This window comes from Python bivittatus, unplaced genomic scaffold (assembly GCF_059951505.1).
Source record: "Python bivittatus isolate LINGU-HERP-01145 unplaced genomic scaffold, Pbiv_v1 ctg000060_np1212, whole genome shotgun sequence".
Classification (NCBI taxonomy): Eukaryota; Metazoa; Chordata; class Lepidosauria; order Squamata; family Pythonidae; genus Python; species Python bivittatus.
Genome location: NW_028277044.1, coordinates 14144700 through 14167908, shown reverse-complemented (window position 1 = coordinate 14167908; position 23209 = coordinate 14144700). Strand labels below are relative to the sequence as shown.

The 23209-nt window shown below is 37.6% G+C and overlaps 2 long non-coding RNA genes across 2 annotated transcripts in view; one reads left to right on the top strand and one right to left on the bottom strand.

Moving 5' to 3' along the window:
• The window catches only part of LOC148216437 (uncharacterized), a 57296-nt gene extending 36260 nt beyond the window's left edge, over positions 1-21036 (top strand). The window contains exons 2-4 of the long non-coding RNA XR_015795394.1: positions 11152-11244; positions 14927-15027; positions 20426-21036. This is a non-coding gene — a long non-coding RNA (uncharacterized LOC148216437). The remainder of the gene's footprint in view (positions 1-11151; positions 11245-14926; positions 15028-20425) is intronic.
• LOC148216436 (uncharacterized) overlaps positions 1-22945 on the bottom strand; it is a 58235-nt gene extending 35290 nt beyond the window's left edge. The window contains exon 1 of the long non-coding RNA XR_015795395.1: positions 22766-22945. This is a non-coding gene — a long non-coding RNA (uncharacterized LOC148216436). The remainder of the gene's footprint in view (positions 1-22765) is intronic.
• Positions 22946-23209: the final 264 nt, after the last annotated feature.

The following is a 23209-nucleotide window of genomic DNA, read 5'->3' as shown; positions in this document are numbered from 1 at the left end:
AGAGAAATGTTTATATTGTTTTACAGGACAACCTTAATTTTTATGTGATAAGAAATCTGGAAATATCAGAGAAAATGCAGTGCCTTTTGACTGCAGAATGATTAATTCTGAAAACAGCATTTCTGATGGTTTGGTCTATTATTCAGCTAGACTGTTACTGTGTTTTATGAACAGCTGAAACCATTTCCTCAGCATTGAAGCAAATTGGTCATTCTGCTTATGATTTAACGAGGAGGGGTGGCTAGGGCCTATCTGTTGCTATGTTATTTCAGGATGCTACAACCTACTCAGCATATCTCTAGAGCAGTGTTTCTCAACCTTGGGAACTTTAAACTGTGTGGACTTCAATTCCCAGAATTCCCCAGCCAGCATGCTAAATTCTGGGAGTTGAAGTCCACACAGCTTACAGTAGCCAAGGTTGAGAAACCCTGATCTAGACCAAAAAAAAAAAAAAGAAAAAGAAAAAAAAGAATGGCCTTGCGATACTTAGCTTTTGACGATCTCTGTCAAACCCAACTATACTGCCTTATTTTCATGTGTGGTGCAGAGAACTTTTACTAAGTATTCTGAAGAACAATATGGTCAGTAACAGAGATCGGACTTCCTGGAAGGGAATTGCCTATTGTAGTGTTTCTCAATCGTGGCAACTTTAAGAGGGGTGGACTTCAACTCACAGAATTCCCCAGCCAGCATAAAGTTGCCAAGATTGAGAAACACTGGCCTACTGTGTCCCACAGAATGTGCAATGGTGGCAAAGAATATTGGAGGGCATTCTTGCTCAGGGCTAGTAAGACCTGGCTTTAACAGGAATGTGGGGCAGAAATGTTGTCACGAAGGCTCTCTTTAAGACTGGAAGTCTGGCAGTTAGAAAATTTGTAGCTGACCAACAGTGATCTATGGCCAAAAGATGGCATAAGCACATTGCAACAGCACCATCTCTGCCCAAAGTAGCAGTCTCTGCATTCTTTGAGCTTCCTCTCCCTCCCGCAAGCCTGGGAGAGTCTATCAGTTCAGATGGTAGCCAATCAGCACACCCCTAACACTATATCAGTATACTGTATATTCATATATACTATATCAGCATACTGTGCCTTCAAGGAACACAAAACAATAGAGCAAAAAATGAAACCAGGTAGCATGCAGTGAGAAGAAAGGGAGGATGAGTCTTCTGGGCCTCTTAAAAAGCCCTTGCTATGAATCTAGATCTGCTTGAAAGATCTTGGATATGAATTCGCCGCTGCCTTTCTTTAGCGATCCAGAACGAAGGATGACTGAAGCCTTCCATGGCCTTGTATCAGAATTAGGCAAAGCCTTGATGCTGCCACCACGATGAGACTTTTGCAGTTGCATTTATGCGACATTTTTTGCCATGGCAACCCATCCCAGATCAGGTGTATGTACCTGCTTGCTACCCCTCTCAACTTCTTCACCTACTTGGTCATCTAGAGTTGCAACAGTGCTCGGTCAGCATGGTTTGCCTGGATTGTAGGCACTTTTACTTCTGCCCCCTTTGAATCACTAAACAGCCCCAGACTTTGAATTATTTCCCCCAAAGTAACTCTGTAGCTATTAAGATATAAAAGGAGCTATACATATAGTATTTGCCAGTAACTGAGGGCACAGCTTGGAAGGCAAACCATAAAATACACTGTCCTAGCTTTTTCTTCCCCAGCAAGCTTTGGAGAGCTATATACATTAATGGTTCCTTTGTATAGAGAGAACATGAGAAAGATCATACTTTCTTGGATGGAGAGGATGGTTCTTTGGGGGAGATGGGCGGCATATAAATTTAATAAATAAATAAATAAATGGTTGAGAAAGAAGACCTCTTAAAGGCTGCTTTGGTGTCTTTTGCATGGCGCATACTGAGAGTTCATGCAAATGTATACGCTTTCCTCAGTTATCAAGGAATTTGCATACCACACAGTCTAGGTTGCCCAGATTTGGGAGATAAAGATATGGAGGCTGATGATGCCTTGGGAATTATCCCACAGGTAGAACCCAGCCTTAGGGATGAGTTAGCTGGCCACTGCAGAGTGCTGAGCTAAGCTGGTTGGGCCAGCCTCTGATAATTTGCAGTGACTGAAGTATCAAAAAAAGGAAAATGTTCAACAGAACAGTTTATTTTGGGTTATGTTATCCTAGGTAAATACCTCTATGGTTATAACCAAAGTGTCTTTAACAAAATGTCCTAAAGCGAAATCTTCAGACTGCTGTTAACCTGCATTTTTAAATAAGTATTGTGGGTAAGAACTTTTTTTTTCATAGTTTCATATTTTTTAAAGCATTTTCACAAATTATTTATAAATTAGATTTTTATCTTGCCTTTTGTACAGGAGCGCAAAGTGAGTATACGGTATAGTGCCCCCTCCTATTTTTCCCCACAACAACCTTGTGAGGTAGGTTGGGCTGAGAGACAATGATTGGCCCAAAGGCACACAGTGAGCTTCCATGGCTGAGGGTGGATTAGAACTGGAGTCTCCCTGCTTTTAGTCCAACTAACCCACTATAACACATTGTTCCCTGTAAAAATATATGGTAAAAGCAACAAATGTATCTTGTATGTATTCCCTATGGAAATACTATCAGACTTATATAAATGGTTGGCATGCTAGACAGACCTTCCATTTTTTCGTGTGGTTACACCATTTCTCTCAATTTTGTAGGAAGAATAATTTAAAATATATTTTTAAAGAGTTAGTGGGCATTTCATTAAAGTTCCATAAGACCAAATTGACATATCAGATATAATCCTGTAGTTTGGTAGTGGAATATGCATAATTAAGAGGCTGAACAGAAAGGCATGGTAATTAGAGTTGAGGGTGAAGAAACTGGAAGATAGAGAGGAAAGAAACAAAAATGGGACCTAAGAAATATGAAATAGCAGAGCAATATCTGCTAGTGTTCATCTCTGGTCATAAATCTGCAAAAAGAAAAAACCCTGAAAATGCAGGAGTGGAAAATTTTATTCTTCTGAGGCAGCAAATATACATAAAGAAGACTGATTAATAGCTGTGTACAGAATGGATATTAGACTTGATTTTGTCTCAGTTTTGTTCTGAGATTGAGTTATCCATTCAGAAATGTCTTCCTATTACTGTAAAAAGTTTGCACTGACATTTACGATTGCTCCTGTACTTATAATTTTTCTTTTTCTGCACCTGTTTTTATTTGCATGTCTTTTACCCAGAGCAATGAGCAGTGTGGGAAATAATTTTCCTAGTTCCAAGACTGAATCAAATATAAAAAAATGAATTAAATTTGACTGCTTTCATTCTTAATATCAGTGATAGCTCCTCACTTAAATGAAGAGCTCCTGAGGATACCTTTTAAAGCTTTAGACAACACTTATTCAGGGTTCAGATTTCTAAAAATAAATCATTAGAAGATAGTGATATAATACTTAATTATACATATATAAAGTCTGTGCATAGGATGATCATAATTCTAGTAGAATCTATAATGGCAATTGTCCTTTGTTAGATTCTAAGAGATAGTATTCCATGGTAGTATCCCATACAAATAGCTCAGTTTTCAGACATTTTTAGACTAGGGTGTGTTTGCTGGCTTCCTTCCTTCTTTCTTGGTTGCCTTTCATATGCATGTTGAGGATTGCATTTCAAAAAGTGGGTGGCACCACAATAATAACTTCCCAAATTTAAATTTAATTAATTACAGCCCATGGTAAGATGATTACAGCCCATGAAATTAATCATTTTCCCGCTTTTGTTACATTAAAATTATAATTCATCTTATCTTTAACAAGAGTTCTGGGACCCACACCTCAAGCTGTGGGGATACGTTTGAGACCTTAAAAAGCTACACATTGTTCACCTCTCTTTTAGAGTTAAGATTTATGAAGTTGGATCCTGTGGAGATTCCTGTTGACCACGATCAGAGCGTCAACCTGGGCACAACAATATCAAACAGCAGAAGGTTCAGTGTGGTTCAGATAGGTAAATTTCTCCTACTGTAGATGTAAAAGAAGTTATTGTAGCAATGAAAATCAGCTACTGATTAATCTAGGAACCCAGTCCTCTTTGTATGTTAGCTCTAGGATTCAAACCCTGTGTCTTTTTCTCTCAACTTTACATGGTAATAGACTTTTTTGCCATCTCTTTCTCAGTTTTGGAGGATGAGGGTATCTGCATGGAATTTTGACAGCTGTCTCATCTGCCCTACACTCTACTTCTAGCCATGCCAGTTCACTTCTTACAACCAATCTCAACCCTATAACAAAATTGCCAGTGCTTTAAATTTGTAGATTGCTGGTATTGACATCATCAACAGCAAAAGCCATTTACTGTTTTTTATAATGCCATTTTTTACTTTATGGTTAAAAAAAAGTAGTATAAATAGGAACGGCTACTTTGGGTTTATGAGATGGGGAAAGACGTTCCTGTTCCAAGCTAAGTGACTTTCCTGTAGCTGTGAAAGAAGATAGCAACAAAGCTGGAGAGTTGCCTAATTGTGGATCTTCCTTTGCAAATCAGATCACCGGCTCTGCATGAATCATTTAGCTTAATAGCCACCGAGGATTTCATTTGGCTGTATGAGCCTACAGGATTGTGCCTTTGAGTTTTAGAGAATTAAATGCCCAATCAAATCAGGGAGATTTTCCCATTGCAATTCCACTTAACTATATTTTAAAAAGAGGTTGAAAACATTCCCTGTAAATATCGCTGATGGTGGTTAATGTGGAAGGGCTACCATTTCCAGCCCTGGATTTTCCTCATTTTGAATATTTTTAAAAATGTCTGCCATCGCTAGGAGCTGCCTTCTTTGGAAACTTTATATTCAGTGCTTTATGATTACTTAAGATAACTTTTTTTTTTTTGGACTTCCATGGATTTAGATAGATTTGAATTTTTAGATTCCTGGATATTACATTTCAGTACTCACATATTGTAGAACTCCTCGTCAGCCTTGTACTTGAATGACCAAATACTGTAAGATAAAATCTTCACTGTCGTCCCCATCCACGATCCATGTTTGGTCACTCTGATCCATTCCATACTGCTTCCTTTTCTTCCTTCAGCCCATCCTTTGATCCATGCCCCACTATCTTTGATCCTCACCTTTCTCCCATTGTGCTCTACTTCTACCTCTGTTATTTATCCTGCCGTCTTCTGATGCATACATTATTCATAATGCATTCCTGAGGTTACAAATGCAGTAAGATATAGGATATATTATTTACTTATCTATCCCATATTTTTATTAACCAGGATATATTTTAATTTGCCTTGCTGTTTGTCTAATTTTTGTATCTGTGTTATAATCTCTGCAACTCATGAGTATAATGAATGCCATATCACAGTCAATTACTAGATTGCTCCCCTTTTTCAGTGCTATTTTAGAAACTAACCTTAAACTTTTTACACTGAAGAACTGGGTTGTAAGATTCATTTGGAATTCAGCAAATGTTTAGTTCTCATTATTATGGAGAAAAACCTGAAAGGGGAACAAACTAATTTGCAAACAGGGACTGCAACTTCTTTCTACTCCTTGTTGTTGGGAATGAAGTTAAAGAAAACCAGTTGTATATGTAAAGTCCTATAACTAAACAACTGGATACATATAATCTAAAGTAGGCATTATTTATCAGAATTTTCCCATCTCTAGATTTCTTTTTTTACGAATTAAAATATCTGAAATGCATGCTTGCTGATAGTTTGCTAGACTGCAATATTTAATCAGTCTGCATAATGAATAGTTCTAATTGGCTAAAACATGTGCCTACTTAACTGTCAGCAGATTTGATTATTTTGCATACTATTTTTAACACAAGTACTTGAAAATTGCTGATGAAGAGCATCTTCTTAAAAGCACATTTTTCTTCTCTCACATATCACAGGAATACCCATTCTATGATTATGCCTAAGGCAATATTGTGCATAATAAAAAAATAATGTCTGCAACTTGCATCAGTAATGTTTTACTATACAAATGAATTGAGAGTTGAATCACTTAAACACATATGTCTGATAAAGTTATTTAGCAGGGTTGCATTTTTGCAATTATTACTTTTGCTATACTTTTGGCTGTATTTTCTGGTAGCAACAGGACTTGCAGATACTCCAGGCTGTCTAATAGCAGAGACTGCAGAATGGTACAGGAGTACTTCCCCTTCCAAATATATTTCTGCAGTTGTAATCAATGTTCCTTAATAGTGGTTTATTTATTTATTCAACAGTATTTATAACCTATTCAACCCTGCAGGACTCTGGGTGAGGTATAACAATAAGTACACACAGAAACAAAAATGAAAAGAACCTACCTCCCTACCTCCTCCCTCCCAGTCTGCTTAGGCCATATACCTTGTGTCAGATATTTGAGATAAAGTAATTTTTTTTTATTAAATTAGTTCCCGAACATTCCATTCCTTGTGTAATCTAAACTATTGAAGGCCTCTGAATTGTGAGCAGTGCTACTATTTTCTCAGATTTGGAGCAAATACGTTGGAAAATGGCTGACAGTTTAAAACAGATCCTTCAAAAGCTGATTTTTTTCTTAAGAAAAATTAGAGATGTTTGGCAGGAATTAATATACATCAGTTGACAATTATGCACTTTGTTATTTGTGGTGAAAATCCTCTATTGCCTGACTTATTTAGATCTGACGTTCCCTTTCCAGAGGAATATTGTGTGGTCAAAACATTGCAGCAATAGTCAGGTAGTAATTCTGAAATCAAGAATCTGTCCTTGGAGAGGGAAACTCTTTATCTAGGGCTGTATTAAAATGATTGGAGAAATGGTACCTTGGTTATTTTTCCTGGAGAAATAGTACCCAGAATGCAGTGGATAGATTGTGGCCCTATTAAATTTCTCTCTGGACATTCATTATATAGGTAGAATTTTGGAGAAATGCTATTGCTTGGAGATGCAAAAGATTCAAATCCAACAGGGACTTAATTATGAAGTAACTGGAAAAGTTGTGCATACTGAATTTTTGTTTGTTCACATCCTTCTCCAGTCCAGCTAGAAAAACAAGGCAAACTGTGCAAAACTGGAGCCTAATTTTCAAGATGAGCATAAAATAAAAGCTGAACATAATTTGTACATTTCACATGGTATGAAGTCAAGTTGTCTACCCTAACTTACAATGTTAATGTTTTTTTAGAATACGGATAAATGCTAATCAAACCTTAGCTGATGATTTTTTTAAAAAAAACTTCAAATATATTATATATTGGGAAGGTGTTCTCTTTTGAACCACTTTGAATTTACCAGCACTGAGAACCAATGTAGAGCCTTGATTAGAAGCTATTTACAGTACATCTACAACAGTTGAATAAAAACCTACGTGGTTTGTAAGATTGCAAAACGGTGTTTTCCCCAATCCAATCAAGCCTAATTTTTGGCTTGATAAACTATAATAAAGGAACCTAGTTCTGACTAATTATCTGGAGTTACTTTATGCAATCTTTTCCAATATAAATGTTTATGTTTCAGAAATACATTAGTGTACACAAGTTATGCACGGCCAGCCTCCCATGCAAGGTGCATAGATGCCTAGTTGCTCGTACCAGCACTGCTCTTTCCATTTCAGCTGCAGAGGGAAAATTGCATGGGGAGAGTATCCTGTGGCTTGTTGATTTTTATTGTAAACCACTTTGAGCTTTCTTTTTAATAAGAAGCAATATAAAAATATTTTATATACAAGCATATGTAACTTTGATTCACAAAGAAGGGAATGATCTGTAGAACCTTCAGTCTTAGACCAATTTCCTTACTGAATGTTGATTATAATTTTTTAACCAGAATATTAGCTGAACATTTAAGGAAGTGTACCCCAGATATACTTTGATTCTTTCGGTATATCTGTATGATATACAGACTGAATAGGTTACATTCCCAAGAGGAAAATGAAGAATAATAGCAAAATTGTAATAAATGCACTAGAATGTATTAATAACAAGAAATATCCAAATACAAGCCAGCAATGCTGATTATGTCTGCCATTTAAATTATATTATGGTACTCTTTTTAATGAAAGTACTATGTAGAACCGAAGGCTCTTAATCAGATAATGATTTATAAATTAAGAGAAAGTAATGAGCTTAATGCAAGCTCTCTTGGAAAAATAACTTTCTTAAAAGCAAAATCTTCTATATGCCTTAATTTTAATTTGATGCAAACTGTATCTTAAGTAACATCAGCAAAATTGTATTCAACAGAGGTGCACTGATAAGCCATCTGAAACTGTTTTTTAACCACCATATATCCTGCTCCGTGTATGCTTTGGTATTCTATAGTTCATTCCCCATCTCTAAACAGAGGATGAAGATAGCTACATACAACAGGATCAGGCACAGACTTAGTTCTTGAGGATCATCCACATTTTAGAGCAAATTCAAAGGTAAATGGTGGAGTTTGAGATTTTCAGTGAGAGTGACCCATTTCAATCTTTCTTCATACAGAAATAAATGCTATTTTCACCCAAGGCCTTTTAAGTTATGTTCTAATAATGTTGATGGCTGCGTGTGAAGAGTTCCATTCCAGGTGCACATCTTGTCCTGGGATCTGGGAAGGGAAAGAGCTACCCTGTCTTCTGAATCTCACACTAGTGTGCTCTTTGCCTTTTCCTGCTTCTCCTCCTTGCCAAAGAAAAAAAGAAGCAATATGTAATGTACTTTTGGCTGGCCTATCACTTTTGCTTTCAGCTAAAAACTTCCCCTCCATATCCTCCCCTATGAGTTCAGACTGTTTGCCTATCTTATCCCTGTTCCTCAAAAGTCTGTTATTGAGAAATTCATGATGTGTCTTGTACAATATCTTGGAAAAGCAAAGCAATATGCTGTAGGACTTCAGGCTCTTTATTTTGACAATATTTGTTGGGAATAACTGCCACTTGGAAAGGTGCAGGAAGTTTCAGCTGTCATAGATATGCTTCTGGATTACTTAGGTGAAGAGGAGAGGCAACAACGTAAAGATTGGGGCTAAAAGACCATCCACAGTAGAAGGTTTTTTATACAAGATAAAAATAAATAATATATTTTTCAGAGCTGTGGCTGAAAAGTCTTGTATCTATAGAATGACATGGTTTTTAAGACCCTTAAATTGTAATCCAATACTTACTTGGGACTGAACTGTTAGTCAGCTAACAGATATCAATGGTGCTGTTCAATGGGAGTCAACTGTTAATCAGCAGCAGGAAAAATAACAATAGCTATTCCACAGCTATATCCTGAAAATTATGTTTACAATCAGGGCTGTTGCATAGACTGAATCACAAATTTCTGATGATGTAGGATTACTCATATTTAAACCAAATATTGTGTTTACTGTGTGAGGATATTGTCTTCTCATGATGCCTAACTTTCCAGTCTAATATTTTAATATATTAATAAACTAATGTATTAATGCATTATAATGAATCTGCCTAAGCCGAGAAACTTGCTTTTAAATTTCAAATCGATTTAACCTCAGGTTGCATGTATGAGTAACAATGGAGGTAACACTGCAGTGGAATCTGATGAGTACTCATTATAGTGTAACATGTTACTGATCACATTATTCTGAAAACTATTTATTGGATTTTAATGCATTTATTGTTTTCTCTGTTTTCTGTTGCTGAACCCCTTTTGTCTAATGAAAGGTTAGTTCTAGCACAATATAAACTTTCCACAAAGCCTGATACTTATTTTAAATATGAATTATTTTTGAGGGCTGGGGTTTGGTTGTTTTTTTTCAGTTTAACACACACAAACACACAGGATAAATTCACTGCACGTTTCTAAAGTATCATTTGGGAAATAGTTCTTAAGCTCTGACTCCAGATGGTAACTTGCACCCGCCCCCCCAAGCCTCACCCAAAACTAAAGGCATGCTAATTTATACATCAGAGAAAAAACTTGGAGTTTCTTATTATGATTTATGTACAAGTACAGTGCATAATTAGAAGGACTATAGTAACGTATGAATCTATTCACTCTATTTTCCATATGTTAATTGTTGCTAGATAGCTTCAAGTTAGAAGAAAGGCTGTGCTTTTAGGAAGAGCACAGAAAAGTGAAGGTAAATGGTGAAGCCCTTGAAATATAAGAGGATATTAGACTGAAACATGTACATGGGGAAAAAATAAAAGTGATGCTGCAATATATTGAGGTTGACATAAGAGGTTATTTTTGTAATGAGATAAAGAATTATTGGATTTGCTGGAGTGTTTTGCAGAGCTATAAATAAATATTGTTATTTTCAGTATAAAATCTTGTTTACAACTATACAGTTGTACTATAAGAGCATATTTTCTTTATGGCCCTAAGGAGAAGATCATGGGACTTAAGGCCCATGTCATCCGGAAGGAATCAACAGACCAAGAGACAGCCAAATCTATTGCCCCAGGTGATGTCCTCCAAGTTCAGCACCCAACAATAAAATAAATAAATAAGCCTTAAGCAATTACATAGAACCAATGATGAAGACTGAAATTTTGTATATTCTTACTTGGAAGTGTTCCATTATACTCAGTAGTTCCAAACTGACAGAGACAGGTAAAAGGTAAAAATGCCCTTGAATCAGGCTTGACTCCTGGTGACCATACAGACACAGCTGGACAGTTTGCTTGGTAGCAGTACCACAGTGGTTTGCTAGGGGAAGATGTGCCACTGCCTTCTTCTGGGATATTTTTTCAACTTCCCAGTTTACTCACTGGCTGGGGTGCCATGGTGGTCTCCTATCCAGGCATATTTCAACCAAGCCCATTTCTTCTTAACTTCCAAACCCAGACAAGGTCAACTGGTACTGACGTGTATAACACTCTGTTGGAAAGCAGCTCTTAAAAAATCATGAAGGACATCTAAAATAAAATTATGGGAATCCCAACAAGTAGACTTCTGAGCCTGGACAATCATAAAATTTAACCTACTTTGACAAATACATCTTTCTATTGTTTCACTGAAAAAAATGGCTCTCTAGTACTACCTTTCTTAGTACAGTAGTTTGGATTGCAACCTTACACTGCAATCCTCAAAATACATTTCAGAAAGTGAGCTACTGTTGAGTGTACTGGTCCAGACTATATTTGTAGTCATGCAGTGAGGGCCAATGATGTAATCTTCTTTAGGACATACGATGATCATACAGAACCATCATCAACATATCAGCTCTGCTAAATGTAACTTCTCTTTCTTTATATTTATTCCTGTAGATGTACTGGGACACCTATTTCAAGAATTCTCAACCCCAAACAGCCATTGCTAGCTTTAAATTTTAACAGTCCTAACACCTGGAGAGTGCTAAGGTGGGGAAAACTGCTTTATTTTATATAAGTATTTGTGTGTATTTTCTTATTGCCTTTTTAAGAGCTCTCATGGTAGTTAAAATTCACTAAAAATATAATTTAGTCAAGCTTACTATTAATTGCTGTAAAACTAGAACTATTAGGGCAGTAAAATACAAGCAGCATAAAGAAATAACAAGCACATAAAGGATTAAAAGGTTGGAAAAATCAAAACATTTTGTCTGATGCTGAAATGCCAGTAGAACAGAGGCAGAGTATTAACAGGACAAAATTCTATAATTGGGGTGCTACCACTGAGAAGACAGGTCTAACAGCTGACATACAGTGGGGACACCTAAAGAAGGCCAGATAATGGAATTAGGCAGCTTCCAATATTTGTCCTAAAGCCACAGAAGACATTAAAGATCAAAGTCAGCTTGGATACTGTATATAGAATTTCATGAATTATTTGTGCCTCCTATCTAAGGCATTGTACAGTCTAAACCCAAGTCTTTTTCAACCACAGGCAACCATATCTAGTTAATATCTGAGGGAAGTAGGCATGCCACACTTCGTGGATAACAGCCTTTAGCTTTAACATATTAGTCTCATGCAGGTGTGCCATCAATCCATCCTGTCTACTCATCTATTCATGGTGATTCCGACTCAGAGGGAAATCTTTCTCGTTCTTCACAGTGTGTTGTTCTGAAAACAAAACCAATTTTAGAACTGGGATATTTTCCCTTTCCAATCCTAAATCTGTTGCTAGATCCTTCAGTTGCCATGGTGAATGGGTGTAAGCTATCCTTCCAGTCAGGTGAGAGGAGGGGAGACCGCATGAAGTGAATGCTAATATAAAAGAATATAAAAGAAACACAAACCTTGCTTTTAAGGAGTGCTGATTTGAAAATAAAAATGAGTTTACAGTACATCCAGCATTAATGAAATGATGCAGGAAAATACCTTATTAAGAGATGACAACAACATAGAAGCAAGCCATCTACAGTAACTGTGATGAAAAGGAAAGGAAAAGAAAGGAAAAGGAAAGGATAGGATCTAGGGGATTCAGAATCTTGTGTTCTAGATTATAGTTCTACTCTTTGATTTGAATGAATAACCATGAGACATACCTAAATGGAGCAGATCTCTAGAAAAGTCTAAGAACCTTGACAAACAAGCGTGGAGAAGCAAAAGACCCCAGCTAAACATCACAGTACTTTTCCCTTGCTTGTGGCTCACCTTTTTATTTTATTTTGGAGGTACGTACTGTCCGTTTCACTTCAGTGGCTGCCAAGGTAATTAAGTAAATAGTAATGAAACATTCTGCCCCATGTGCTTGAATTCACACATAAAAACACACAAGTCAACAGCCACATAATGGCAGAATTATGTCTTCTGTGTTCTCCAATCCCAAGACAATTTGCAACTGGAAGCATGCTTTTTTGTGATAGGAAGCAAAGCTTCTAAGAGATGGGCCAAGCTGGCTTCTCCTTTGCTTGCTCTGATCTTTCTTTGTGAGATCGAGGGGCAGCATTTAGGCCCAGCCAAGCAGAGGAGGTTCCTTCACTGTGCTCTGCACTGTAATTCCAACAGCACACTCTAAAGGACAATACATTGATTATGAAGAATCACAGTGGTAGTTATGTCTATGTTTGCTGGAGACATTTTGATTTTGTAATTGTTTCAGTTACAGAACTCTAGGTTGGTTATAGCCTTAGATGCAGTAGGACTAAGAGTCTGACCCAAAGAAAGTATTGTATGGAATACTAGAGAGCAGTGCTCTAGTCAGACTCTGCATTTTAAAAGGTATCCACATATGATACCTCTTTGTTATGTCTGGAGTATATAATTTGGAACCAGTACCATGCTGAAGCTTTTCCTGATGGCAGATTGAACATGCAAATAGGCATACAAAATTCTGTTTCTGGGCAGCATAGGATCTATATTGTAACTCCCATCTTGTGCATCTCTAGTTATTCCAAAAGAGCATTCTCCAGTCATTTCTGTTATTGCTGTAATATTCTGTGAAGCTCTCTAAGTTTAGCATTATGCAGAATAGGGATGAAGAGCTTAGGGTTTCTAGATGTTCTAGATGTAGGGTTCTACAACTTCTAAAATCCTCAGCCCTGGAATCGATGACCAGAACATTCAGGACAAAACAATGGTGTGTGGTCCCCCCCCCCGGTATTTATAAATTGATATTGTACTTTGTTCTATACCTTAATTGTTGTATAGCAAGGATGAGTAACAGGAGGCCACCTAGTTGTTGCTGATATGTGTCACTTGGCATTCCTTGCAGTACTCATGTTGGCTGGGCTAATGGAAGTTTACTTCAATATCTGGGCACACATTGCCCCTCCCTGAAATAGAAACCCAAACTGAAATTTCTAGGAAGCGTGATAGAAATGTAGTTGCTTTTGTCAGCTATGAGAAACCATTAGTAAGAATTCAAAAATAGAAGCGTACCAAGGTCCAAATTATTTAAGGGCTCTTTTGATCCTGAAATAAGAACCCTAGTAATTTTTTCTTTGGTAACATTCCTTATGCTAATTCATTATAGAAAGCCTGACTTACAATGCATATTTTTTAATGGAGACAGCTATAGAACTAAAATGGCACTGAATAATGAAGGGATTATGAAAAAAGAGTATTTAATGTATGTATTGCTTAACATGCACAAAAGCAGTGAAGATGCAAGGATGGAGCATCCAATTTTTTTTTTTTTAAAGCATGTCATGTATAAGTTGAAAACTAACCTTTCTGTAATATTTCGGGATACAGCTATATGCTCAATAGTTCCACAGAAGTGCTTTTATAGAAAGCCATCGTATCAAATGAGATACGGGCCCATCCACCATGCAAAATTTTTGTTGTTCAGTAGAAATGATCTCATTATTAAGTTGGCTGTGTGGCTCACATAGTATATTCTAATTCCTTGGGAGGATATGCAAGCTAGATAAGCCTCCATCCATGCATTGCTGATGCTTCTTAGGCTTCAAGGATCTGCCTTGTTATGATTAGTATAAGCAATTAAAAGCACTAGAAAATAGCCCAAGTATTTGGCTGCTATTTGCTGGCACATTTTTATACTCATGTCTTTGAAAGGACGTGGACTCATTTTCAATCAATAAAGAGAAAGAGACGATCAAAGAACAGAATAGGCACAGGAGAGCTATAGAGACAACTTACTGCATCGTGATAATACTATTGAATGGGTATTCAGTAATTGTATGTTCATCCTGATCTTTACATCCTGCCTAAAAATAACTAAGGAAGAAGGTGAAATTCTGCCTTCTGACGTTCTGATATAGTTAAGTATTAGTCAACACCATTTAACTGGGGGTACAACTGTCAATAACTACAGCAATAAATCTCTGGCATGACATCTCACAGTGATGATGCATGTGCAACATAGTCACTGCAATCTGATCTTTGTTTAGAGGATTCATTAAATAGTACCCTGGGTCAAATAAATAGAACTGACCATTCAATAATGGATTATTATGTTGAGATCCATCAAAGTGCATTAAAACCCTAAGAGAATAGCATGATTAGAATGTCAGAAAATGAGAAATGGTTAGAGATTACTTCCAGATAATTATGAATAGGATTTCAATCATGTTGATCTGAATAAACTGATACAATGCTCTGCATTGCCCCCCTTTGATGTATGCGTATGTGTGTGTATATATTTTCATTTCAGATTTCACCAGCATGCCACACGAGTATATAGGTCACTCAGAGTTGTTGTCTTTGGGAAGAAGGACCTTTGCATTGGAAGTGGCCCTGATAACCTGAAACTCTGTAAGACGTTCATGTTAATATTTGGTAATTAATTTTCATTGTTGAGATGGCTACATCATTATATCATCATTTAGTTTAGAAAGAGTTAATTTAAACCTCTGGATTTGCTGAGCATTAGGGAGGGAGATAATGCTTCTATTCTACTGGAAAAAGCTGCACATATGAAAGTGGGAGCCTCCTATGGCCATTCTGCTCTGATTTACTCTTTAGTAGTATCTGTGGGTAAAATTCAAGCAATTGTAAAGAAAACCTGGAGCAACCATCAACTTTATGAGACCCTAATTTTATAGGAAAAGGATGTTTCACAAAAGAGCAGCGGAAGACATGTTCAGTATGTATCTGAACATACAATATCATTTTTCATCTTAATTTTCATCTCTCTATTTTGGATTTGGCTATTAGACAGGCTTCTGCTATGAAGCAAGCATTTAGGTTTTAGAGTTTCCATGTCCATAAGTTAGGATTAGTTTAGAGAGATGATAGACATCCTTCCTATGAGCAGAATATGTGCAAAAAATATCAGTAATGCAAACAGAATTTGCAATACTAAATAAATGCAAATATGAAAAAATGAGATGGTGCTGAAGTAGTATAGAAAATGTCCCTATTAATATAAAACTCCAGAAAGTTACTTAAGAATATATGGCCAATAACTTCAAATCTATTTGACACTGCTTGAATTATAAACCATTTTCAAAAGCCATGCACAAACTAGAATTTTTAAACTAAGGTCTTGCATTAATATATAATTTCTAAGCAGAAAGCATGACATTTAAATATTTTCCATCTTTATCCTCCCAGTGTAATTATAAGATTTTTTTTTTTAAAAGGGGGAGATTTAGAAACTTGAAATGGTGCCTATTCCCAATAAAGAAGCACAGATCTATCAAAATGAGACAATGCTGCACTGAAGCACACTACATCTACTGTTCTATTCATTTTTGCACTAATGAAAAATCTTTTCAGATCTGACATACTGTGCACTATGAGCAACGAAATGCCACCCAAATAATTGTTCCCTGCTGAAAACACTCCATGGCTGAATTATATTACAGTGAAGTAGATCATGGACACCAGTTTAAAATATCTGTTGAAGTGACTCACCATGGAGAAAAATTTGAAGGAATTCCTGTTTTATCAATCCTTGTAGAGCACGGAGTTATAAGTACATTTAATATATGAAGTTCTCTATTATTTAATAATTGGAGATGTTAGACTGAAAAAAGAAGAAATACATTCCTAGAAATGCAATATGCCAAAAGTTGAGAGATAATGTAGTATTTACTTCCTTATCATGTAGCTTTGTATGTATATTTAGAAATTAATCCAACTAACAGAAGTTTTCCCATGTTATGTACGCTTAAGATTGTGCCTTAGTAATTGCCCTAACCATTATTTCCAAGTTAGTAAGCTTTGAATTGGAATTGTAAACCATGAATAGTGAACCAGAAGCTAAGAATATTTCCAGATTATAAGTTCTATCAAAATGATCATTAGCTTTGGCTGGAGTTGATGGTACTTGGATTCCAATACATGAACAATCACAGGTTCTTTAGCCCTACAAAGAATCAGGAAGTCAGGTTACACTGCACGTCTGCCTCCCTATTTAGCCAATGGAATACTACTAAGCTATCATAGAGTTGTGACATTTACACAATGCTTTCTCTGAGTTGCTGTCTAAAATACCATCTCTTTCTCCTCGCTGTAAATCATAATGTATGGGTGGCAGAACTTTCTTTATACCTTATTTGTCTACCCTTTCCTAATGCTGAAGAGCAACTCAGAAAAAATCTATAGGATAGGCCTGAATGTTAGGAAAATTAAGATCACTATCATACATTTGTTAGCCTTGAAGATGCAAGATTCTTGTTTTTCTTGCTACTAATATTTTGTTACCAAAGGATTTGGCAAAGGCCAGCAAATTTGGAGGTTTTAAGATAATTAAACAAACTCAAGGCTATTTTAGTGATAGCGTTACTGCAGTAATGGAATCAATTGCAATCAACAGTCATTCAATACCAGTTTTTATAAAACCTCCATGGAAAAGTGTAGTTACATTCAAATTCTATTCTAAGCTTCTCTCAAACAACTGGTTTAGTGTTGTGGAACAGAATTCTGGACTAACTAGACCTCTTGTTAACTTGTTATATCTATCTATTTAGAAATAGGGACATCTGAGTTATGTTTTATTTATCACATCACACAGTGTTTATAGGAAAGTTCTCAAAATGTCTATGAGTACTTGTTTTCAACAAGAGACACCAGCAAAAAAACAAAACAAAAAACAATTTTGTAATAATGAATCTCCAAATCAAATATATGAGAAATGCAGTGTCAGATATGCAGGGTCCAAATCTTACAGAGTTTTGAAAGGTCAAGACTAGTACTATAAACTGTGCACAGAAAATAGCTGATAATCAGTGTAGTTTGAAGACATGGGTGATATCCTCCATTCATCCAAAATCTATTTATGGCTCTAGCCATGACATTCTGGCACTGTTGTAGTCTCCAAACTGTCTTCAGAAATATCTTTTATGTGCCCTTATTACTACAGTTTAGAAATTAAGCCTAACTGAGAGGCTACCAAAGATGAAATAATGAAGGAATAGCCTTACAAGGTGCAAATATGGCAGGTATATCAAGCAGAGCCAGAAGTAAGCACTCTGATCCTTATGAAGAACAAAATCATTGTCATGTGTATTCTCAAACATCAGACCTTTGCTTTTAATGTAAGTGCTGTTTCATTTTGAAAAGGGCATCCATCTGCATTTTGAACAAGGGCTTCTCCAACTGTCAATGTGTCTGCATCATACTGATCAGGTCTGAAATTCACTGCGGTACCTTGTGCAAGTTGCTGTTGATTAGTTAAGAACTGAAGAAACAAAAGAAAGCAAGGTTTGCAGAAGTATTTTAACATTTATAAATAATTAACAGGGTGATCCAAAGCATTTCAGTGAAGGCTGAATGGATATATTGTGGTCACAAAATGCTGTCTATTGAAAGGATGAGGGGGAAATACGATTGAAGGGAGAGAAAATGAAAATGGAGTATCTCAGACAATGACATAAGTGACAAGTTAGAACCTTGGCTGGCTGGACCACTTCATACTGCAAAGTTTTGTTGCAGGTTCAGGAAAAAACAAGTTTGCAGAAGCACTGGAAAATCTTAGGAGAGAATAGTTAATACTGTCCCATTTAATACAAACAAGAGAATACTGGGGTGGTTAAAGAAGTTTTTTTTACTGGGGGGGGGGGTTAAAGAAGTTACCATCATGGTGTTTCCTGTTTGCACAACTAAACTGTAATGCAGAAATGATATCTGACACAAAACACAGTGAACAGGACAGAATTGGACAATAACTTTATACATATTACACTGTTTAATTTACAGTGTAATAATCTACTTTATTTCCCCATTATGTGAATCAAAATCTCTCTCCTACCCAGCCCCCATATATTGATTACTTTAGACTCCCAGGCTAACGCTAGGGGGCACTAGATACCAGAACTGCAGCGATCCCAATGTAGCAGAATCTGCTTGCCTGCTGCAGTCCAGAATCAGAGAAAGCCTCCGTAGACCAAATTTGCTGAGGAGAAGAGCATTGGGACTTTGCAAATATTTACAGGAGATGAAATGCTTTAGCAACAAAGAGTTTTGCCTGATGTACAGTTCTGGACCAGAAGAAGAGAAAAATATAATATTTTAAGAGTTATATCATTTTTTTGTTTTACTAAATGTCACTTGAACAATCATAGCTTGTTTCCAAAATAAATAAGGAAAATGTAACACAATTTATACTGTAAGAAATATTCCTTGTGTTATAAATTACAAGCTGCTATTAAAGGTCACTGTATATATCACATATAGACATTTGACTAATGATCACCTATTTTTTTCCTGGTGAAATGTATTCAGATTGAGAGTTTGTAAGCCCTATCCTATGCATTCATATTATTTTTCATTTTTGTATCTGCAAATCAAAGCAATAATGACAGCATGAGAGCTGCTGAACTGGATCGTAGCAGTTATACAACTACCAGCATTTTGACAATGGCCAATAAAAACTTCCCACAGAAATGTGTTTCCTAGTCGCCCATAGTACAGAATGTGGAAAGTGGTCTTAAATTACAGGGAAGCAGATTCTGGTTGGATGTTACAAAATCATCCTGAAGGCAAGAACAATTAGATAGAGAAATTAATTATCCAAAGAGGTAGTGGTCATTGAATGGCTTCAGGCAGAAGCTGGATGCTTGTCTAGGAAGCTTTAATTTGGATTTCTGCAGTGAGGATTCCTATATTGAACTGGTAGTTTAAATAATAGGTTAGATTTGGAAGAGGTGCTTTGGAACACACAGGAACAAGAATATACCACCTGCTAACAGCCTATTAAAGCAACCTTGTCTTGTACAGATTCTGCAAGGTAGCCTCCACTGCAGTCCTGTATTCTTTAAAACAGCGCAGAGTAGACTTAGTCTTCATTTCTGAAATACAATGATGCAAATCTAAGTAGTGCAGCTCTCTAGATTTGTTGGATGTGCATGGAGTATATATCCAGTATATAAAAATATATGAATAGTGCAGTTATGTTTAAGTTGTAGTTAAGTTGTGAGTGCACGCACCAGTACTTCTTTCTGGGCTCCCCCGCATCTGCTTACATATTTGTTGGCAAATATGGGACCTCTGTCCCTAAACAGAATAAAAAAAAACCCTTGGAGATTATTTGAATAAAAGAAGTGGCCCACGGGGAAGAGATGAATCACCTCCTACACTTCGTTTAACTGCATTTCAATTAAAAATAACTCATAGTGGAAATGAACACTAAATACAGGTCTCTTATGTCACAGCTTGTTTGGGCCAAACTGGAAAATGCATCTAGTATCTGTTACTTATCTGAAAGTACTTCCAGATAAGTACTTCCAGTTATTCTATCACCCAAGTCTTGTAATTTTAGAATTGAAATGAAGCACACCTTGAGTGGCCTATTCAAACAGGATGTTGCAGGCACTTCTGTTCTGTAAGTCTCCAGTGCTCATCAAAAACTAGAAGCCAATCAGAATGTGCTTTTCTGGCCAGGAGGTTAGCTAACACGTTTCAGTCAATCAGGGACCAGTTGCTGAACGTCTTGCCCCTCCTCTCAGTCTTGTGTTCTAAAACAAATATTTTCCCTTCACCCCAAAAAGGAATAAAAGGAAGTAAAATGGAAGTGCTTCACCTGTTCACCATAGGGGCATATTACCTGGTATGACAAAACTGTACCCAACCTGTTCCTCTACCATTATGCCTGGAGAAGCCTGGAGCTGGGGCTGATTCCTGTATTTCCTCCAGGCCCACACATACACACCATGTACATTTCCGGAATGAAACACAGGTGCTTTTACAATGCCATTCTCTGTTGCAGATGGAAGTTCTATTTGCAGACAAAGAAACAAAATCCATCCTGCAACTGCAACGAGGAGATGGTACTAAACACAATGGAGAAAGCAGAAGGAAAATAATAATTCATTTTCAGAAGGCTTAATCCACGTGATGAGTGCATTTGAACCCAAGCCTGAAAATGCCACTATATTTGTTTCCTGTCAGATTTACAAGGCAACTATCAGTGTAATTGCACTTTGATATGGGTGCACCTATTTAAGCCTGTAAGCATTCTCTGAAATGGACAAATAACTCAAAAATAAAATTTGATAGGACCTAACCTTGAAACTATTGTTTCCTGTTTTCTGTAGTTCCAATACCCATAAGAAAGTCAGTCTTACTATAAACATGCATGGCATCCTTAAGCATTCCTGTACAGAAATGCTGCAAGAAACCATGGAGTTGATGTGTATAATTTAACACATCCTGCAAGTTTTATTAACCTTAATACTGAAATGGCCAAATTCAAACATATAATGTGATTCATATGAGTTATCTTGTGATTTCTCTTGTAATAATAAAATGAATCTCTCCACAGCTCCATTAGTCTATCAAAATAAAAATTTATGCACAACTTCTATGACATATGGAACTTCATTAATGTATTATGCTTCCCATCTGCTAGGCAATAACTTAATAACAAAGCATAGAAGGGATACACTGGGACTGAAATAAGACTAGGTCAACGTATTTGTGTAGCTTCTGTGGGGAAAAAAAAATACTCAGTAGCATAATTTAGCATATGAAATGGATCCAGGTTTGAGGCCAACATTCTTTGAAAGAAAAGATCACATCTCTTCCACTTTAATCTTTAAAGGACTTGTGATGGAATGTATCTATGCAGAGGAGGGTGATTGAGGCTATCAGGAAGGAGGGGCTGCATTCCAGCAGGGGAAAGGAGACAAGAGACAACACAGTCCCCAGGGGGAGCGTAAGAAGAGAAGAGATTCAGGATAGCCACTCCCTAGAACCTCCCAGGGTATATCCACTAGTTGCAGTAGGATAGATTTAGTTTGGCAAGATTCTGTCTATAAGGTGTAAGCAAAAAAGGGACTTCGCTTATGGGACTGTTTCACTGTTGTTCTTGGGCTGGGCCTGACAGGACTAACGAGATACAATAAAATAAAAGTTCATTACTGTATTATGTTTAGATAGCTAAATATTTTTGACCATCAGTTTCTGTATTATTAAAAAGATTACCCTACCTCATAATACCAGATATCCATAAAAACATTGCATCTGTTTCTCAATCAGTAAGATACCTAAGGATTGAGTAGGACAAAACTATATTTTCATTTGAAAGTCTAACCTTTAACTTGTATTATAACACTGGCACAATTGATGCTGCAATCTTATGGACTCCCTTTCAGAAGCGCATCCTATCACATTTGCTGGCATTTGCTTTGTGTACATGGGCATCAGACTGGGATGTGGCCTAATGCCAGATTATTCTACCACACATCCTTTTGGTGGTGCTGTAGCTGTTCTTGAATGTGGGCCATCAAAATAGAATGGAGATGGAGAGTTGCTGCACTAATACCAGAAGTGCACTGAATATTAGTGTGAATAGCCTTGGAGGTATCTGGATGGTGGGCAGCCATTAAGTGCTGCACGATCCTCCCTCCCCACAGACCCATCTCCAGCAGTTTTTCTTCAAGGAGAGTGAAAGAACAGGTCTTAAGTGCTAAAACCAGACCACACCCACCCTCTAATTAGCCAGTTTAATGAGGAGTGCACCAGAACAAAATAGGCTCACTTGGTCCTAAAACTCCAACCCCTGAAACAACAAACCTTTCCCTAGAAAGGGTAGAATAATAAGCTTCAGAACTGGAAAGCATGTCCCTGTGGTCAAGTTCAGCGAGGAAGGCAAAACCTGTATTACTCCAAGTGTTACTGCCCAAGTACGTATAGCGCATAACATCACACAATCATTATGGTCAAATGCAGTTAATTCAAAAGGTTTGCTTTAGAGCTGGGAAAAAAAACTCCGTTCAATCAAATCCTGAACTGGGGAATAACGCGAGAAGGCTGATTTTCGGGAAAACGAGATTTAGCGCTTTCCCCTTCTCTCCCCTCAACAGGGCTCTGCTCAGAGTTCCGCGCCTGCTTTTTCTATTTTCAAAAAAAGCAAACACAAGAAGAGAAAGTTATAGGCAACTGCGTGCCTTCTGCACCACGAAGTGGCTCGGGATGAACTGGCGGCTGCCTGTATGTGAGGCGGTCGCGAGACGCGCCGCAGGTTCGAGCTTTGGACGTGGGAAGAGTGGACGAGAAAGGGGCGCGTAGGTCCAGACAGGGTCTTCAGCAACCGACCCTTACTTACATCGGCAAGACGCACGCCGAGGGCACTCACCCCTGAGGATCCCCTGATCCATTCATCTTCCTTGAAGGGCGAGGGAGGAGAGTAGAGATTTCCCCCTCGAGCCAGAACGTCAGCGGTGGGGATCCTAAAAGCGGCGAGAATGAGCCACAGCGTGGCAGGCAATTCCCCCAACCTCTCCCCTTCCCTCCTCTCTCTTCTCCTCCTCCGGCCCCCCTCCCCAGTCGAGAGAAAGCAGAGCACGCCGCGCCGCCGCCGCCGCCGCTGCCAATGCGCCAGGCTGGCGGCGCAGGAGGAGATGACGCAAAGGGCCGTGCGCTCCCCCCCAAAAAAGTGCTTCTCCCGGACGAAGATGGCGGCAACTTAGCGCAGGGCCCCAAGATGAGGGTGGCCCCCGGGCGGCAGGAGGCAACCAAATCCGCGCCGCGAGCCGGGAGGGATCGTGCC